This window comes from Paroedura picta, chromosome 12 (genome assembly GCF_049243985.1).
Source record: "Paroedura picta isolate Pp20150507F chromosome 12, Ppicta_v3.0, whole genome shotgun sequence".
Taxonomy (NCBI): domain Eukaryota; kingdom Metazoa; phylum Chordata; class Lepidosauria; order Squamata; family Gekkonidae; genus Paroedura; species Paroedura picta.
The window spans coordinates 31,656,067-31,664,217 of record NC_135380.1 but is presented as its reverse complement, the minus strand read 5'-3'; the positions used below and the strand labels follow the sequence as shown (position 1 = coordinate 31,664,217).

The 8,151-nt window shown below is 42.9% G+C and overlaps 1 long non-coding RNA gene across 1 annotated transcript; it reads right to left on the bottom strand.

The window, feature by feature from the left end:
• Positions 1–1,503: 1,503 nt before the first annotated feature.
• LOC143821244 (uncharacterized) lies at positions 1,504–6,207 on the bottom strand. The gene is made up of 3 exons (XR_013225740.1): positions 5,792–6,207; positions 3,891–3,935; positions 1,504–1,601 (listed from the first exon to the last, which is right to left on the bottom strand). It is a non-coding gene; the product is annotated as an uncharacterized LOC143821244 (long non-coding RNA).
• Between the last annotated feature and the right edge of the window lie 1,944 nt (positions 6,208–8,151).

Here is an 8,151-nt window from a genome sequence, read left to right as displayed (position 1 = left end):
TCTCAACATATACTTGGGCGCTCCATCTAACTGACCACACAGCATTGTTGTTGTTAGAATATGCGAGATCTGGAGATTTCCTGGTCCTTTCAGCACATGTCCTCCCATCCTCCAAAATAATAGTTACTCAGTTGGACTGTTAGGACTATCTCTCTCCTCTCTTACAAAGTTGTTTCTCTTCTTAAGCAAACTATTGTATTCTTTAAGCAACTGGTACTTTAATCTTTTGCATATTTAAACTCTACCAATGGCTGTGAGGATTAAATGGAGGTGGAGAAGAGGAAAAGATAGATTTGTTGCTGCTCTTGAATCACCAGCTGGTGCCTACATGAAGTACTCTCTCTCTCTCTCTCTCTCTCTCCCCCCCCCCCCCTTGGTATTGCAGCTCATCTCCAGACTATGCAACTGAGGTCTCTGTCCTCCCCAGCTTTGCCCCAAACCTGCAACCTACCCCTCCATCCCCTGACAGTGGCCAAGGTGACCTGGCAACTCTACTAATTGTGCAAGAAAATGTCCAAATGCTAGGATTGTTAACTTTTATGCCCTGCTTACAGCCTTCCCAAAAGCATTTGGCTGGTGACAGTAGGTCACAGGAGGCTGGACTGGATGCATCTTTGGGCCCATTTATCAAGGCTCTTCTTATGTTCCAGCACTACGGGGATAGGTAGACCAGTGGTCTGACTCAGTGTGATATCTTTTCTTTAACCCACTGGAGATCATTCTCTTCTCTCAAGACCCCAGGCTTCATTGTGTATGTGTCTTCTGGCAACCTCTGATTTCTTCCCTGGACCAGCTTCTTCACTAATTCATATATAACACAACATTTCCCATAATAGCCCATGGAGGAAATAACAGCCTCAGCACACAAAAGTTCTCTTCACACATTCCAGAAGCAACACCAGAATAGCTGTGGGATATTCCTAGGAAGGGCCCGTGTTGTATGAACATACCTTCTGGTGGTGGAAAGGGCATCTTATAAAATCCTGAAGGGGTTTCAAGGCAGGAGACATTTAGAGGTGGTTTGCCATTGCCCATCTCTGTGCAGCAACCCTGGTCTCCATTGGCAGTTTCCCACCCAAGTGGTCTCCCAACCAGGGCTGATCCTCCTGAGAAGCCAAGATCTGATGAGATCAGGCTAGTATGAAGCATTTAGGGAAGGGCAAAATGCCCTCTACCAAGTTTAAGCACTGGCCCATCTATCCCAGCATTACCTTCCCCCAGGTGGAAGCAGTTCTCCAGAATCAGGCAAAGGATGGAATTTCTCAGTTGCCTTGACAGTAGATGGTGGGGACTGAACCTAGAACCTTCTGGTTGCAAAATAGATGCTCAGGCATTGGTCTCGCCAGGCTTTATGCATTATGACATGATCCCTGTTGTTAGAAGGGAGAGTGAGGGAGTGGGAGGGTGCTGCTGAGATGATAACATGGCTTTTTTACCACCTGAGAAGTGAGGCAAGCTCAGGATTTGGGGGACCACAAAGGGACACGTTCTTCTAAAACATACATTTTTGGTCAGCCTTCAAGAACAGCCAACAAGACCACCTATCCATGTTCCCAGTATTCTTGTTCAGTCAGTGTATGGACATAGAACAGCATCCAAACCTGCAAGAACAAGACAAATTGACCTTCAAGACCATGATGGCCTAATGGGGAAGAGGAGATTAGGACTAGTTCAAGGTGTCATCATCCATCACTCATTAGCTGATAAAGGCAGAATTCTTCTTCTGGCTTCACAGCAGCAGAGGCCCCATTAATTAATTCCTTAATTAACCATAAATCAAAGGGTATCTGAGAAGACAGTTGTTTGCTGCAGCACCTTTTTAGGGGCATAAGCAATTTCCCAGGTGCTTTTGTAGGCAAAACCCACTATTATTTATATATTCTAACTAGAAAGTGCACCAGGGGTGCTAGTTAATTGCTATTTTTCAAGTATATATGTCTCTATATATTCTTTTTTTCTTAAATTTTATTGTTTATTGTTATTATATATAAAGTACTGTCTCTATATATTCTTCAAGTATGTGTGTGTGTGTGTGTGTGTGTATATATATAAATGTTCTGGTTGCTAATTAAACTCTCACTTCCCCACTGTTGAAGTTTGATTCAAAGGTTGAAAAGGGAAAAGAATTTCCCAATCCAACTTCCAATTTAATGTATGACTTGGTTTGCTCTAAGCCAACCATGCAAGAATAAAGCACATTCCAAATGTTGACCCTAGTTACAAACCTTCCCTATTTCAGAATGTTATAGGAATCAATTGCTACTTCCACACAGGGATTTTTTTCCCCTCAAGGTGATGAGGCCTCTCCCTTCATTTTTAACATTGCAGTTGACGCCATTATGAGAAAAGTATTCAAGAACAGACATGAAGTTCAGTATGGCCAAAACAACTCCCCGACAGATCTAATGTTTGCAGATGATAGTGCCATATTTGCCAATAGAGATACAGAGACTACTAACACCCTCTATGACATTGCCCACATCGCCCAATCTTACAGCTTAAAAATAAATGTGGACAAAACCAAAACCATAACCACAGATGGATCACTGATAGATGTATACCTCAATCGAGCCCAAATTGAGCAAGTCAAAGAATTTAAATACTGAGGCTCATTGATGCAAGAAAAGAAAGTGTCATCTACCACTGAAGCCCACAACAGGATTGGCCAAGCAACATCAGCATCTGCCACACCCAAATGGTCCCTCTGGAAGAAGACAAACATCTCTCTGAAGACCAAAATCCATCTCTTCTGGACACTAATCAAAAACATGGACTTTACTAAAACCTGACATAAACTTGAGACCTTCCAAATGTGATGCCTGCAGCAGATTCTGGGTGCCATTCTATGTCATCATAATTGAAATTAGACAATTCGGACAAAATGTGACAACCAGCCACAAATTAAAGAACAAATCCAAAAGTGTAGACTGCAATGGTTTGGCCATTTCTGCAGAAAGAACACCAGCAGACTGCCTCACCAACTCCTCTGGCGAGAACAACCAACTGAATGGAAAATCCAACAACTGGCGAAGACCTTAAAAACCAGCGATTGACTATCCATATGGCCAAAACTACTGCCACCAATAGCCAAGTGGAAACATATTATAAACAAGGCAAAAAATCCAGTGCCACCAGACAACCTGCTCCACCAATTGCCAGCTAAAGGATAAAAAGAAGAAGAAAGAATGTGTGTCACATCATACATCCATCAAATTTTGGATTTCTAGCTAGTGAGGCAGTGTCCTTACCATATGAAATGTTACAAGTACATTCTGTCAATTTCCCATGACTATAGACATTTAGGTATTAAACATTGGTCTGGTCAGGGGTATAATATCTGTGAGGAGACCCATGAAGGGATCATGAGGGCAGAAGGAGGAAAGTTCTGGAATCTTCCAGAGGTCTTCATTATAACTGAGAATGTCACCCAGGGGAGAGACAGAGAGGAGACTCTACACAAGACATGTCTAAGTTTATTTCTTTGGCCTATTGGTCTCCTGGTTGTACAGGATAGGAATGCCAGTCCCCAGGTGGATCCTGGGAATCCCCTGGAATTATCATCTCCAGGCAACAGAGATCAGGTCTTCTGGGGAAAATGACAGCTTTGGAAAATAGACTCCACAGCCTTATACTCCACTGAGGTCCCAAATCCTGCCAACTCCCGGCTACACCCCCAAAATCTCCAGGTACTTCCCAACCCAGAGCTGGCAGCCCTAACAAGAACCAGATTCATGGACACAAACAAGAACCAAATATAAGATTCTTCCCACACTGAACAGAGTTCACCCTGCAGAGCAGGCAAACAGCCTCCAGCAGTCTGGTTAGGGGCCATAGGTTGGGTACCAGCAAAAACTAGTTAATATCCTACGTCTCAATCTCTAGTAGCTTACCTAGGAGAAGGTCACGTAGGATCTGGCTCATTAGCTATGAGAGATCTGACAGTGAGACAAGAACAAAGAAAACAGATTTATTTAAGAGAAACAAAGATACCATGAGGGAAGCTAGAACACCCCCTTCTCTTATTGCCAATGGTTCAAGGCTGCACAAGACTCAATTTCAAAAAGTGGACCTAACCACAACCCCCCTCCCATCCTCCAGACTATTTTGAATTTTGCATCCCTGTTGTGATCCAAAACCCCAGCTTCCATTTTGCTGTTCCCTTTTAATGGTGGAACTCATGATTCTTTATTCCTGCAGTTTTTTCCATATTTTTACTCTCTTTCTCCCATAATTTATGCATTGTTCAATGTTATGTGTGCATTAAATAAATCAAGATTAAACATAATTTATGCATACAAGTCACATCTTGAAGGATTGCAGAGCAGCATGCATGGACTCTACAACAGTATTTATAAAACCAAGTGCAAAAAACAGAGGACTGCATCCACTGGAGGGGGAGAAATAAATAAAGAAAGAAGAGTTGGTTCTTATATGCCGCTTTTCCCTACCTGAAAGAGGCTCAAGTGGCTTACAATCTCCTTCCCTTTCCTCTCCTCACAACAGACACCCTGTGGGGTGAGTGAGGCTGAGAGAGCCCTGATATTACTGCTCGGTCAGAACAGTTTTATCAGTGCCGTGGCGAGCCCAAGGTCACCCAGCTGGTTGCATGTGGGGGAGTGCAGAATTGAACCTGGCATGCCAGATTAGAAGTCCATACTCCTAACCACTACACCAAACTGGCTGTTTGTTTGTTTGTTTGTTTATTTATTTATTTATTTATTTAAAGAAGGAAGGAAGGAAGGAAGGAAGGAAGGAAGGAAGGAAGGAAGGAAGGAAGGAAGAAAGAAAGAAAGAAAGAAAGAAAGAAAGAAAGAAAGAAAGAAAGAAAGAAAGAAAGAAAGAAAGAAAGAAAGAAAGAAAGAAAGAAAGAAAGAAAGAAAGAAAGAAAGAAAGAAAGAAAGAACATTGTATCCTACTCTACAGCTGCAACTGACTCAGGTTCTGTGTCCTGTCATTGGCCCTCCAGAGGATCTGGTTAGCTACTGTGTGAGACAGGATGCTGGACTAGATGGACCATGGGTCTGATCTAGCAGGGCTCTCCTTGTGTTCTTCCTCTCTTATTTCCAGTATCACACACACATACACCGACTGCTCTTCAAATACATTGTGACTTTGCAGTCCAAAACAGAGCACACCAGCAGACTGAAACGTTCTCCCACTTGTTTTTTTTTTTAACTCTGCTATTTTTCATGTCAGATCTGTGATTGGATATGAATTCTTTGGCATAAGGACTGACTTGTTTGTCCAATGTAGTGAGCAGAAGGCAAGTGTTGACATACACAAGTGCATGAGACAATCTGTGATAACTAATATTAGGTCCTGTAACAGTATTGCCTGGGGGGCAAAGTTGGCCTCATGGCTTATTGTTGGGCCTGGCCCCTGGGTTTATGTGCTTGTTAGGTGGGTAATTTGGCAGTAAGAAGTTGTTTTTGTTTTCAACAGGTTGCCTTTAAGCAAGAAAGGGCCTGACACCCAAGGCCTGTGGGAAAGAATTATTATTACCCAGGATGGGTGCTGGATTATTGATGATGCATTGGATTTAGAGTTAGGAAATTCTGGAGATTTTCCTAACTCTAAATCCAATGCATCATCAATAATGGAGTTGGGGAGGACAGTTTGGAAGAGCTTAGCAGGAATATAATCTTTCCTCCAAAGATACCTTTTCTTCCAGGGGAACTGATCTCTGTAATCTAGCAGTCAGTTGTAATTCTAGAAGTACTGCAGGCTTTCTAATTGGACTAGTTGGAGTTGGGAATTATAGGTTAAAGCCCACTGGTGCTCTTTTATTTACCTCTTTGAGCCTTGTCATGTAGTAGCACAATCTGTTTATTCACTTCATTGGGTCAGGGTGGATATTGTAATCCCAAGAATGCTTGCTTCAAAACCCTTGGTGTGAGTCCTTGTTCAAGGAATTGAAGCCAAGGTGCTTCTAACCACATGTTGGCAGCAGAAAAGGAATTGTGTGATATATTCAGGTTGGTAGCTGGAAGGACATAGATATGGGTAGTGGTTGGTGGGTTTTCAATACCAAGTAGTACTTGTGTTGAACGCTGGTATCCTGATGGCAGGGTAAAAGCAAAGTTCTGGTGGAATTGCTGAATATGCTTGCATTCTCTAATGCTGTTGTCTTCTACCGATGAGGTGGCCAAGTTGTTGCTGTGAAACTCTGGGAGCTTCTTTTGGGTGAAACCCTGGGAAAACAGAGATGCTGATGCTGTTATGTCATTTTCAGGAGAAAACCCAGAAGAGATGTGTCAGCCTACTGTCACGTTCTAGGGATTCGGCAAATATTTATGGTAAAAACCATAGTGATTGGTGGAATTTCTGCATTGTCTCAATAAGTTGCGACATCACTTCCAGAGGAAATTATATAGAAATGACAAAGTGGTGGTGATGCTGTTGCACACCCTCTGTTTTCTTCTCCTACTGTCAGTTTAATTGGCACTGGGATGATGTATGCAGTGGGAGGGGATTGTCTGCCCTTTTCTGAGGTTGTATTCACTTTGAAGCCATCCTATTTATCTTGTTATATGAACACCAAACAGAAAGCCTTTAAAATATTTATTTATTTTTAAATTGGCTACCAATTGATTTCTTCGCTCAGAATGAACAACTGGGTGTTTACAGGCTTGCAACCACAACTGGAGGGGTTTGTGTGGAAATTACTCACTTGGCTGCATGAGGATACACATGCCCAAAACACTGCAAAATGGTCTATAATATTATACTGTCCAAAGATGTTGAAAAGTTATCCAAACAGGTTCAATGTGTTTCCAAACAGCTGAACTGCTCCACGAAAAATGCCTGCTCTCAACTGGTGAACAGAATGTGAGCTGAGCCTGTGTGCATTTGAGCATCCCTACCTATATTCCTGATTTCTAAAAATCAAGCATGCCTTCAGTTTTATTTGAGAGGGAGAACTGTTCTTGGGGTGTGAAAAATTCAGGAAACAGACTGTGCGAAATGTAAGTGTGAAATTTGGATGCAAAAGCATTTTCCCTACCCTTTAAACTGACTGATGTGCCAACATCATGGAAATTCATTCCATGTTTCACACCCTGTGACATTCAAGAAAACATTTACATACCACGGAGATTTGTATGTGTTTCTTTATACATCAAAAATGCTGGGTAGGGTGTATTTATCAGCCGGGTAAGACAGAAGGCATATATCACGCACCAAGACCTTTTTTGTAAAGAGATCTTTACAGGAGAATGAGATTTCAATGCCAAACCTGACAAGTGCGTTGAGGAGCCTTTTAAAAACTTGACAGGGACCTTGGCACCTGGGAATACCATCGCTCCACTGAATTTACATAAAGGCACTGAAAGATGTGCGATGGGGGGTGGAGAAGAGAAATATGTGCAAATACTTCCTATTCATTTCACACATTTTTTTCCCTCCCTGCTGGCTTACTCTTCACACTTTCGCCCTCAAGAGGGTATCCATTCCGTGTACTTGTTTTTAGAATCCAATGCCTTATTATAAAGGATTGATGGAAGGTGTGCCTCACCACAGATCAACAGGGAAGTGTCCATTAACCTTCGTTTACTCAAGTGCAAGGGCTGTTTATCATCTTGAGATGCTCAGGAGGTGACACAGGGTGATACTCGGGACTGAGGCTTGCATTCCATTAGGCTGCCAGACAGAGCTATATTCAGGGACAGGTGAGGTGAGGCACCTATTAAGGTTCATGGCCCACTGCTGACCAGGGATATTTGGCCCCTCTGCTCCCCAAGAGAGATGGTCACCTCTGTATGGATCTCAGAACAGTTCAAACATCAGCACTGGGACCTGAGGCAAGTTTAAGGCGACAGCCTATTTCCAGATGTGCCATCTAAGCCAAAAGAATAACATTGGGGAGTGGCTATCCCTCTCCTGCTGTCCCCAGGCCAAGATGAAAAGCATGAGGTTGCCCTTTTGAATATCAAAGCAAACTCCTCCACACACAACCAGTTGCGCGACCCTGGCCCAGTCCCAGTTCTCTCAGAGCGTTCTCAGCTCCACCTACCTCACAGGGTGTCTGCTGTGGGGAGCGGAGGGGAAGCCAATTGTAAACCACTTTGAGACTCCTTCAGGTAGTAAAAAGCGAGGTACAAAAAAACAGCTCTTATTTGCATCTGATTTAATAACACTCAGATGGGGGGGGGG